We start from the raw sequence: 13,002 nt of genomic DNA on the forward strand, positions 1-13,002 counted from the left end.
TCTTTCTCTAAATTTCCTTTTATTTGTCTGTAAAATGAGTGTATCATAAATTACAATACAGTATGATTATGAGGTTTAAATTGGTGATTATGAGGTTTAAATTGGTGATCAGGAGAAATCTTCTACAGCATAAGCCAGATATAAATATAATTATATTTCTCATCATATAGAATGTACTTATTTTACAGTAAATGTCCAAAAGACATTTTATAATCTTATCAAACTGAGGAAAGTAAGACATGAAATATTATAAAACAACAATAAATGTATAGCAAGTCCACATCCAATTGAAGATCAGGCAAGTAGAACAAAGATCTCCAAGATACATAAGTTGACTGATGTCAATCAACTAAACGCTCCTATATCCATTTGCCCATTCTATTTGGTTGTCACAATGGCATAAAAGGACATTCCAGGGTTGGAAAGGTTAGAAATCGTTCTCCTGACAGGGTGGAGTTCAACTAAATTAGCTCCAGACCCTAGAAATTGAGATAGTGGGCTGCCTTTATTGCTCTGCAGTTCACTTGTCATCAACAAGGAAGGTCCAGTCTACCTAAAATGGGTAAAATAGATAGATGGAAAATGCAGTGTTATTATAAAGGTGGAAATATGAGTTACAGAGGAGATGATGCTTCAAAGACTATTACCAAGAAAGAAACTGAAGAAAATATGAACTTAGAAGAATGTTTACACGCAACAAATGCCTTGCTATTTACTATTTGTTGCTGTTGTTTAGTCACTAAGTCGTATCCGACTTTTTTGAGACCACCACACACTGTAGATCACCAGGCTCCTCTGACCATGGGATTTCCCAGGCAAGAATACTGGAGTGGGCTGCCATTTCCTTCGCCAGGGGATATTCCTGACCCAGGGATTAAACCTGCAGCTCCTACCGCATCTCCTACATTGCAGGAGGATTCTTTACCACTGGGCCACCAGGGAAGTCACAATTACTGCCTTGTCTAGAAAATCCTATGGACAGAGAAGCCTGATAGGCTCCAGTAAATGGGGCTGCAAGAGTTGGACATGATGGAGCAACTAACACTATATAGCATAATATAATAATTAATGTTCATAGTTCATCATAGTTAATGCTCACAATAATGTGATCACTCACCTAGAGCCAGACATGATGGAATGCGAAGTCAAGTGGGCCTTAGGAGCATCACTACAAATATAGCTACTGGAGGTGATGGAATGACAGTTGAGCTATTTCAAATCCTAAAATATGTTGCTGATGAAGTGCTGCACTCAATATGTCAGCAAATTTGCAAAACTCAGCAGTGGCCACAGGACTGGAAATGGTCAGTTTTTTCTTTCCAATCCCAAAGAAGGGCAATGCCAAAGAATATTCAAACTACTGCACAATTGCACTCATCGCACACGCTAGCAAAGTAATGCCCAAAATTCTCCAAGCTAGGCTTCAATAGTACATGAACCGTGAACTTCCAGATGTTCAAGTCGGATTTAGAAAAGGCAGAGAAACCAGAGATCAAATTGCATCCATTGGATCATCAAAAAAGCAAGAGAGTTCCAGAAAAACATCTACTTCTACTTTATTGATTACACCAAAGCCTTTGACTGTGTAGATCACAATTAAACTGTGGAAAATTCTTCAAGAGATGGGAATACCAAACCACCTGATCTGCCTCTTGAGAAATATATATGCAGAGCAAGAAGCAACGGCTAGAACCAGACATGGAACAACAGACTGGCTCCAAATTAGGAAAGGAGTACATCAAGGCTGTATATTGTCACCCTGATCAGAATACATCAATGTGAAATGCCTGGCTGGATGAAGCACATGCTGGGATCAATATTGCTGGGAGAAATATCAATAACCTCAGATACACAGATGATACTATCCTTATGGCAGAAAGTGAAGAGGAACTAAAGAGCCTCTTGATGAAGGTGAAACAGGACAGTGAAAAAGCTGGCTTAAACTCAACATTCAAAAACTAAGTTCATCTCGTCCAGTCCCATCACTTCATGGCAAATAGATGTGGAAATATTAGAAACAGTGACAGACTTTATTTTCTTGGGCTCCAAAATCACTGCTGATGGTGACTGCAGCTATGAAATTAAAAGAAACTTGCTCCTTGGAAGAAAATGTATGACAAACCTAGACAGCATATTATAAAGCAGAGACATTACTTTGCCAACAAATATTCGTCTAGTCAAAGCTGTGGTTTTTCCAGTAGTCATGTGTGGATGTGACAGTTGGATTATGAAGAAAGCTGAGCGCCGAAGAATTGATGCTTTTGAACTGTGGTGTTGGAGAAGATTCTTGAGAGTCTCTTGGACTGCAAGGAGATCAAACAGTCCATCGTAAAGGAAATCAGTCCTGAATATTCATTGGGAGGACTGATGCGGAATCTGAAACTCCAATAATTTGGCCTCCTAATGCAAAGAGCCAACTCATTGGAAAAGACCCTGATGCTGAGCAAGATTATGGGCAGGAGGAGAAGTGGACGACAGAGGATGAGATGGTTGGATGGCATCACCGACTCAATGGACATGGCTTTGGGTGGACTCCGGGAGTTGGTGATGGACAGGGAGGCCTGGAGTGCTGCGATTCATGGGGTCGCAAAGAGTCGGACACGACTGAGCGACTGAACTGAACTGAACTGATGATATGAAAACATGGCCATGAAGGCACGTAACTATTTACATGAATTCATGGGGTTGCAAAGAGTCAGACACAACTGACTAAACTGAACCTAGAGTTCATAGGAATGATCCTGAACCATCAATAGTTTTAAGTATATTTTATATCCTTTATTTAGGCAGAGACGCTTGTAATACTTGACAGAAATACAACATACAAAGCAATATAAAAATGAAGAGATTTCTGTGTTTTCATATTCTAGAAAACTCACGCTTGTGAAAGCAATCATTTGCAGCAGTAACAGATAAATGAAACGTTGTACTAATTATATAAAGCATTTTATGTAACACAGTGTAAATGTACTAGGAGAAATGGTTCAAAAGATGTTGAGGTTGTCAGGAAAGATTTCAAAAAGCTGGTAATGCCTCCACTTTTCTTGGGCTAGTTGGGAATAAGCAGATGCTGCTGCTGCTGCTGCTGCTGAATCACTTCAGTAGTGTCCGACTCTGTGCGGCCCCATAGACGGCAGCCCACCAGGCTCTGCCATCCCTGGGATTTTCCAAGCAAGAACACTGGAGTGGGTTGCCATTTCCTTCTCCAATGCATGAAAGTGAAAAGTGAAAGTGAGTCACTCACTCATGCCCGACTCTTCACGACCCCATGGACTGCAGCCTACCAGGCTCCTCCATCCATGGGATTTTCCAGGCAAGGGTACTGGAGTGGGTTGCCACTGCCTTCTCCAAATAAGCAGATGAGGAGATGAAATTCCAGGACAAAAAATACCACTATTAAAGATGTATAAAGAAGAACATTTATGGCATGTTCATGAAATCATAAAGAGACTAGGCTGGAGAAAATGAATTTGAGAGCTAACAATGTAGCTAGAATGTAAAAAGAAACTTAAAAGCCCGTGCAGAGAAATTTCGTTCTAACAGAACATGAAATAGGGCCATTGAAAGTTTCTGAGCTAGAAAAAATCTGACAAAAGCATTACTTAAGCAAGCTTGTTTTTCTTTGCTTATTGATTGTTTTTTTGTTTCATCACTTATTTTTAGGGAAATAGTGAATTTGTAAGATAGTTCAGTTCAGTCACTCAGTCATGTCCGACTCTTTGCGACCCCGTGGACTGCAGCAGGCCAGGTTCCCTGTCCATCACCAACTCTAGGAGTCTACTCAAACTCATATCCATTGAGTCAGTGATGCCATCCAACCATCTCATCCTCTGTCATCCCCTTCTCCTCCCATCATCAATCTTTCCCAGCATCAGGGTCTTTTCAATGTATTAGTCAGTTCTTTGCAAAAGGTGACCAAAGTATTGGGAGTTCCAGCTTCAACATCAGTCCTCCCAATGAATATTCAGGACTGATTTCCTTTAGGATGGTCTGGCTGGATCTCCTTGCAATCCAAGGGACTCTCAAGAGTCTTCTTCAACAGCACAGTTCAAATCAATTCTTTGGCGCTCAGCTTTCTTTATACTCCAACTCTCATATCCATACATGATTACTGGAAAAACCATAGCTCTGACTAGATGACATTTGTTGGCAAAGTAAAGTCTCTGCTTTTAAATATGCTGACTAGGTTGGTCATAATTTTTCTTCCAAGGAGCAAACGTCTTTTATTTTCATGGCTGCAGTCACCATCTGCAGTGATTTTGGAGCCCAAAAAAATATAGTCTGTCACTGTTCATATTGTTTCCCCAGATATTTGCCATAAAGTGATGGGATCAGATGCCATGATCTTTGTTTTCTGAATGTTGAGTTTTAAGCAAACATTTTTACTCTCCTCTTTCACTTTCATCAAGAGGCTCTTTAGCTCTTATTCACTTTCTGCCATAAGGGTGGTGTCATCCGCATATCTGATGTTATTGATATTTCTCCCGGCAATCTTGATATCAGTTTGTGCTTCATCCAGCCCAGTGTTTCTCATGATGTACACTGCACATAAGTTAAATAAGCAGGGTGACAATATACAGCCTTGACATACTCCTTTCCTGATTTGGAACAAGTCTGTTGTTCCATGTCCAGTTCTAACTGTTGCTTCCTGACCTGCATACATATTTCTCAAGAGGCAGATCAGGTGGTTTGGTATTCCCATCTCTTTAATAGTTTTCCAGAGTTTGTTGTGGTCTTCACAGTCAAAGGCTTTGGCATAGTCAATAAAGCAGAAGTAGATGTTTTTCTGGAACTCTCTTGCTTTTTCAGTGATCCAACGGATGTTAGCAATTTGATCCCTGGTTCCTCAGCCTTTTCTAAATCCGGCTTGAACACGTGGAAGTTCACGGTTCATGTACTATTGAAGCCTGGCTTGGAGAATTTTGAGCATTACTTTCCTAGCATGTGAGATGAGTGCAATTGTGCAGTAGTTTGAGCATTCTTTGGCATTGCCTTTTTTTGAGATTGGAATGAAGACTGACCTTTTCCAGTCCTGTGGCCGCTGCCGAGTTCTCCAAATTTGCTGACATATTGAGTGCAGCACTTTCACAGCATCATCTGTTACGATTTGAAACAGCTCAACTGGAATCCCATCACCTCCACTAGGTTTGTTTGTAGTGATGCTTCCTAAGGCCCATTTGACTTCACATTCCAGGGTATCTGGCTATAGGTGAGTGATCACACCATCGTGATTATCTGGGTCGTGAAGCTCTTTTTTGTATAGTTCTTCTGTGTAAGATAGGCCACAGGGAAACTATATAAGTTCTTGGTGTCATTCAACCTTCAAGTTCTGAGACATGACTGGAAAATGATTTTTCCTTCCTTCCTTTTGATGTCAGCCAATCCCTGAAGCAAACTTACATAAAGAGTTGTATCACCTAGACAGCATTAAATTAACAAAAGTTTATTATTAAGGAAAAATTTTGAGTTATTATTAGCATGAGCAAAATCATTGCTTCTCAATATTTGAGAAATACAAAGAGAAATTTGAGTTTCTATGAAATTATTTATTGGTTATAGTTTTTTATCATAACACTGCTCTGAGACTAAATTTTAATACTTTTTGAATATTACATAATAGTCCTTAAATACCAACTTCCAGAATAAAGACTAGCATATCACATTAAACTTTGATAAGCCTCCTAGTAATAATCCTCACAGACAATCATTCTATAAAGAAAGGAAAATATCTTTATCTAAGATATGTTGACAAACATATGTTTTATCTGTAGGTCAAGAAAGCAAAATTTAATAAACAGTATTGATGAACTACGTTCATCAATATGAACGGTATGAAAAGGCAAAAAGATATGACAATAAAAGATGAACTCCCCAGGTTGGAAGGTGCCCAATATGCTACTGGAGAAGAGAAATAGCTCCAGAAGGAATGAAGAGGCTAAGCCAAAGCAGAAAAATTGCCCAGTTGTGGATGTGACTGCGGCAAAAGTAAATTCCAATGCTATAATGAATAGTATTGCATAGGTACCTGGAATGTTAGGTCCATGAATCAAGGTAAATTATAAGTGATCAAACAAGAGATGGCAAGAGTGAACATTGACATTTTAGGAATCAATGAACTAAAATGGACCATAATAGGTGAATTTAACTCACATGAGCATTATATCTACTATTGTGGGCAAGAACCCCTTAGAAAAAATGGAATAGCCCTCATAGTCAACAAAAGAGAAATGCAGTACTTGGGCGCAATCTCAAAAATGACAGAATGATCTCTGTTAGATTCCAAGGCAAATCATTCAATATCACAGAAATCCAAGTCTATGCTCAACCACTAATGCTGAAGAACCTGAAATTGAATGGTTCTATTGAGACCTACTAGATCTTCTAGAACTCATGCCAAAAGAAGATGTCCTTTTGATCACAGGGGATTGGGATGCAAAAGTAGGAAGTCAAGAGATACCAGGAGTAACAGACAAGTTTGGCCTTGGAGTACAGAATGAAGCAGGGCAAAGGCTAACAGAGTGTTGTTAAGAGAACACACAGGTCATAGCAAACACCCTCCTCCAACAACACAAGACACGACTTTACACTAGGACATCACCAGATGGTCAATACTGATATCAGATTGGTTATATTCTCTGCAGCTGAAGATGGAGAAGCTCTGTACAGTCAGGAAAAAAAATACCCGAAGCTGACTATGATTCAGATCATCAGTTCCTTATTGCAAAATTCAGATTTAAATTGAAAAAAGTAGGGAAAACCACTAGGCCATACAGGTATAACCTAACTCAAATCCCTTACAATTATACAGTGGAGGTGACAAATAGATTCAAGGGATTAGATCTGATAGACAGAGTGCCTGAAGAACTATGGACAGAGGTAACATTGTACAGGAGGCAGTGATCAAAACCATCTCCAAGAAGAGAAATGCAAAAAGGGAAAATGGTTATCTGAGGAACAGCTGAGAAAAAAAGAAGAGAAGTGAAAGGCAAAGCAGAAAATGAAAGATATACCCATCTGAATGCAGGGTTCCAAAGAATAACAAGGAGAGATAAGAAAGCCTGACTGATCAATGAAAAGATATAGAGAAAAACAATACAATGGGAAGACTAGAGATCTCTTCAAGAAAATTAGAGATACCAAGGGAACATTTCATGCAAAGATGGTCATGATAAAGGACAGAAATGGTATGGACCTAACAGAAGCAGAAGATATTAAGAAGAGGTGGCAAGAATACATAGAAGAATGATACAAGAAAAGATTTTAATGACCCAGATAACCATGAAGATGTGATCACTCACCTAGAGCCAGACATCATGGAGTATGAAGTCAAGTGGGCCTTAGGAAGCATCTCTACAAACAAAGCTAGTGGAGGTGATGGAATTCTAGCTGAGCTATTTCAAATCCTAAAAGATGATGCCATGAAAGTGCTACACTCAATATGCCAGCAAATCTGGAAAACTCAGCAGTGGCCACAGAACTGGAAAAGGTCATTTCATTTCAATCCCAAAGAAGGGCAATGCCAAAGATTGCTCAACTACCACACAATTGCACTCATTTCACATGCTAGAAAAATAATGCTCAAAATTCTCCAAGCTAGGCTTCAACAGTACGTGAATCAAAACTTTCAGATGTTCAAGCTGGATTTAGAAAAAGGCAGAGGAACCAGAGATCAAATTGCCAACTTCCGATGGATCATAGAAAAAGCAAGAGAATTCCAGAAAAACATCTACTTCTGCTTCAATGACTATGCTAAAGCCTTTGACTGTGTGGACCACAACAAACTGCGGAAAATTCTTAAAGAGATGGGAATACCAGACCACCTTAAGTGCCTCCTGAGAAATCTGTATGCAGATCAAGAAGCAATAGTTAGAACTGGATATGGAACAATGAACTGGCTTCCAATTGGGAAAGGAGTACATCAAGGCTCTATATCTTCACCCTGCTATTTAACTTACATGCAGAGTACATCAGGAGAAATGCTGGGCTGGATGAAGCACAAACTGGAATCAAGATTGCAAGGAAAAATATCAATAACCTCAGATATGCAGAAGACACCACCTTTACGGCAAAAAGTGAAGAGGAACTAATGAACCTCTTGATGAAGGTGAAAGAGGAGAGTGAAAAAGTTGTCTTAAAACTCAATATTCAGAAAACTAAGATCATGGCATCTGATCCCATCACTTCTTGGCAAATTGATGGGAAAACAATGAGAACAGTGACTGATACTATTTTCTTGGACTCTAAAATTACTGCAGATGGTGACAGAAGCTCTGAAATTAAAAGATGCTTGACAAACCTAGACAGCGTATTTAAAAGCAGAGACCTTACTTTGCCAACAAAGATCTGTATAGTCAAGGCTATGGTTTTTCCAGTAGTCATGTGTGGATGTGAGTGCTGGACTATAAAGAAGGCTGAGCACAGAAGAAGTGATGCTTTTGAACTGTGGTGTTGGAGAAGACTCTCAAAGAGATGAAACCAGTCAGTCCTAAAGGAAATTAACCATCAATTTCATTGCAAGGACTGATGCTGAAGCTGAAACTCCAATACTTTGGCCACCTGATGCGAGAAGTCAGCTCATCAGCAAAGACTCTGATGCTGGAAAAGACTGAGAGCGGGACAAGAAGGGGACGACAGAGGATGAGGTGCCTGGATGGCATCACCGACTCTATGGACATGAGTTTGAGCAAGCTGCAGGAGATGATGAAGGACAGGGAAGCCTGGCATGTCACAGTCCATGGGGTCGCAAAGAGTCAGACACGACTGAGTGACTGAACAAATTACTACTGTACCCACATACACAGAACATAAACATACTGACAACTTCCTTTGTCTGTGGCCAGTAAATCAGCTAGAGGGAAGATGATCCAATAAAACTAAGGCCCACATCAAAGTCCCTGTTAATGAAATGCACAATTATTGTTATATAACTATTTCACAAAGATACTCTTAAGTTCTTAGGAAAAAAAGAAGGTTTTTACTTCAGGTGCATAAGGCTAGATATAATAAGCTATTTTCCTAGCAAAGACAGTTTCCGATAAAAGGATTAAAGACAACCTTCTTCTCAGAATTGTTTTCTGTTTTTTCCCTTACTCAGCTATCTGCTTACATGTAGATAAAATACCACAAGATCCCAACCTTGGCCTAATTGTAGGGGGAAAGGTGACTGAAGCATGAAAGTACTAAATACTGGCTGTTTTTTGAGAGCTTTATGTGGCAACACTAACCTGGCAAAGGTGCAGCCTCTGAACTTCCCACAGCCCTTGCTCCTCTGAGTAACAAATCAGGCTCTTTGCCTATCAGCGGATGGAGAAAGGTAGGAGGTGCCATTAAGAGGAGGTGCCCTCAAAACATTCAAGCATCTAAATACTCCTTAAAATCCTCATTTGTAAACTACAACTCCCTCAGCAGAAATCACTGGCCATCTGTTGGGTTTAATGAACTACCAGTAAAAACTATTTTGATCTTAATTGGACCTCAAAGTGAATGTTTCATTAGGAACAAACAAATTACAAGTTTCTCTAAATGCCAATTTTCCCCATTGTTGCCTTTTCGGTGACTTTTCATTAAACCTCAGGTCCTGATTCATCGGGTCAGTAATACATAATAGGCTTCCTAATTTTCCTGATTCTCTGATTCTTCCTTTTTCTCTTATTTTTGACTGCCTGAAAATTCAGGAATTTTCTGAAATCTGCTCGATACATAGAATAAAATTCCTTGAAAATGGTCCCCACCCACACCAAAAAGAAAAATAAATCTTTGTCTTTTTCCTCATAATAACGAAAATGTAAAAAAGGGAAGATGTTTCACCTCTTTTATCTAAGGGTGGGATATTAGAAAATAAACTGGAGTAGAATTTGCTTATTTATGTTAATAATGTTATTATTACAATCTCCCCTGTTTTGAAGAAAACCAAAAGGCTTATCTGTCCACTCAATTTAATTTGTCAAATGTTCATGAAGTGCCTTTAGAGAAAATACATTCTGCCAAACACTGTGGGAGATTTAGAAAATAGTGACAAACATTTCTGTCCTAATTGTAGAAATAAGACATGTTTACAAAAAATTATTTCAAGGCTGAATATGTCAAGAGAGGCAGTAAAAAAATAAAGTCATGTGTAAGATTCAAAAGGCAAAAGAGATCACCTCCACTCGAAGAAAACCAAAAAAATAAAATAAAATAACATATCCTGTCACCATAGTTCAGTGTGAAGACATGTGACTCCAAATCCATTTCTTTAACCAGGGAACACTAACAATAATAATACTGATGATAATAGTGTATATTAATTATAATGTTCAACTTACTAATTGAGAGCAAAATCTAGAGAACCTGGATCAAGGAACAGAAAAGTTTTGATGTGGCTCTAGAAAGGAAAGGCTTGGATCTGGAAAAACCTAGGAAGCCCATTTAAAGGGTCACAGTGGTCAATCTTGGGCATTGAGGGCTGTAGCTTGAATGATCTAAAGGAGTGAATTGTCAAATCAGATTCAAAGGATCAGAGATGTTATCCAGAATTAAGCCACAGAAATAATTTCAAGGAGACAGGATATCATGAGAAAAGAAAAGTCTGGAAAAGTCTGGGATAGTCAACGCCTCTGCCCAGGTTCTTTAACGTTGTGTTAGTGCCTGCTCTGGTCTAGACTTAATACACAACTTTTACGTGTAGCATGCAAAAGCACTGGGAAGCCCAGGTGGCTCAGTGGTAAAGAATCCACCTGTCAATGCAGGAGATGCAGGAGACACGGGTTCAATCTCTAGGTTGAGAAGATCCCCTGGAGGAAGAAATGGCAACCCACTCCAGTATTCTTGCCTGGAGAATCCCATGGACAGGGGGCATTCCATGGTGGGCTACAGTTCATGGGGTTGCAAAGAGCTGGACATGACTGAGCATGAGAAGTTTCAAGTTTGCAAAAGCATTCCTTTAATAAAAGAGAAGTATTTCTGTCATGAAACAACTCCATTTTGTATACAGACGGTTACGTAGCTTCTGTGATATTTTCCAGGTAGCCATGACCCATAAATTCACACAGGTTTAATATAAGCATTCCTAGACAGATTATATACATGTACTCAAAATATTCTATGTATTAGAATCCTCTTGCTACAAAATACCACTGCTATACTTGCCGTTTCTATATTTTAAGATTTCAAAAGAGATTTTAGTATATTTTTCTCTCCAGAAGCATCCTGTAGCAAAGGGAGATGACAATATGCAGGTCTATGACTAGCATTTTCCTTTCCAATCCACATTCTGACATTAGTCAATACTTTCTCAACACATTTCTTGAGTTTCTGTTCATTAATTGTCTTACAATATTTTATACAAAAAGTCCACCAACATCCTCACAACAACCATAAATTGAACCCACTAAATGGACTCAATTGTGGCCACAGCCCATCATGGACCTTCTGATATTTCCTTACAAGCTTGATTATTCTTTTTTCTTTCTTACTGAGAAAAGGAATATTTCCTGCCATATCAGTAAACAAGGACGTTACAGTCATCAGAGATTGCATCCCTCAAATGTGATCTGGTGAGCTCTGAGGGGTGCTCAGGAAGAAGAGTACCTGCTATCTATTAATATCAGCCATCAGACTGCAACCACTCCGTATGGTGAGCCCTGAGTCACTCAGGATGTGAAAACAGAATACTGACTCCAGATAGGTAATGTGCATATCAAAGGAATGATTTCAGTGAGCCCAGACTCTTGTATCTTCCCATACACAGAAAAGCTCTAAATTCCTTAACATGGGATATCTGGTTTTCAGTTTATAAAAACTTTTGATGTTCAGTCAATAAAGAAGAAGTAGATGTTTTTCTGGAACTTTCTTGCTTTTTTGATGATCCAACAGATGTTGGCAATTTGATTTCTGGTTCCTCTGCCTTTCCTAAGTCCAGTTTGAACAGCTGGAAGTTCATGGTTCATGTACTATTGAAGCCTGGCTTGGAGACTTTCGAGCATTACTTTGCTAGCATGTGAGATGAGTGCAATTGTGCGGTAGTTTGAGCATTCTTTGGCATTGCCTTTCTTTGGGACTGGAATGAAAACTGACCTTTTCCAATTCTGTGCCCACTGCTGAGTTTTCCAAACTTGCTGGTATATTGAGTGCAGCACTTTCACAGCATCATCTTTTACAGGTTAAGTTCCCTCTAATATCACTCCTCTACCTCCCATAGGTACAACATAGTGTGTTCATTATCTGTCCCATTCAAACCGATTACAAAGAGAAGACAAATTCATTTTCTATCCATGACACTTGGGTCATTAGAAGACAATGATAAAAGCTTCACTGTTCAGTGACATAATTTAGGCTTATCATATTGTTCTCATAAGTTATCTACCCAACCTAGCCTAGGAACACTCTTGGCCACTGGCTTTTTTAAAAACTTCATATTCGAGAGTAACTAGAATATCTGATAGTCCTTTCTTAGTGAGGATACAAACCCTCTCCTAGAGTTGTTGATGATTAGTGTACTCCAGTTGAGTAATTACTCAATTCATTCATTTACATATAGCTATACTCTCTTGTCTACAATGATTTTTTAAAGAGAGCTCCCTCTAGTTTCCCTGTTTGGCTTAACAGTCAGTCAGTAAGTTCAGTTGCTCAGTCGTGTCCAACTCTGCAACCCCATGGTCTGCAGCACACCAGACTTCCCTGTCCATCACCAACTCCCGGAGTTTACTCAAACTCATGCCCATTGAGTCAGTGATGCCATCCAACCATCTCATCCTCTTTTGTCCCTTTCTCCTCTCACCTTCAATTTTTCCCAGCATCAGAGTCTTTTCCAGTGAGTCAATTCTTCACATCAGGTGGCCAAAGTATTGGAGTTTCAGATTCAACATCAGTCCTTCCAATGAATATTCAGGACTAATTCCCTTTAGAATGGACTGGTTGGATCTCCTTGCAGCCCAAGGGACTCTCAAGAGTCTTCTCCAACATCACAGCTCAAAAGCATCACTTCTTCAGTCCTCAGCTTTCTTTATAGTCCAACTCTCACTT

General features: G+C 39.3%; 1 long non-coding RNA gene across 1 annotated transcript in view; it reads right to left on the reverse strand.

Moving 5' to 3' along the window:
- Positions 1-488: 488 nt before the first annotated feature.
- The window catches only part of LOC145523528 (uncharacterized), a 256,078-nt gene continuing 243,564 nt past the window's right edge, over positions 489-13,002 (reverse strand). The window contains exon 8 of the long non-coding RNA XR_014066679.1: positions 489-553. This is a non-coding gene — a long non-coding RNA (uncharacterized LOC145523528). The remainder of the gene's footprint in view (positions 554-13,002) is intronic.

This window comes from Giraffa tippelskirchi, chromosome 10 (genome assembly GCF_054371585.1).
Source record: "Giraffa tippelskirchi isolate mGirTip1 chromosome 10, T2T-mGirTip1v1.2.pri, whole genome shotgun sequence".
In the NCBI taxonomy this organism is placed as follows: domain Eukaryota; kingdom Metazoa; phylum Chordata; class Mammalia; order Artiodactyla; family Giraffidae; genus Giraffa; species Giraffa tippelskirchi.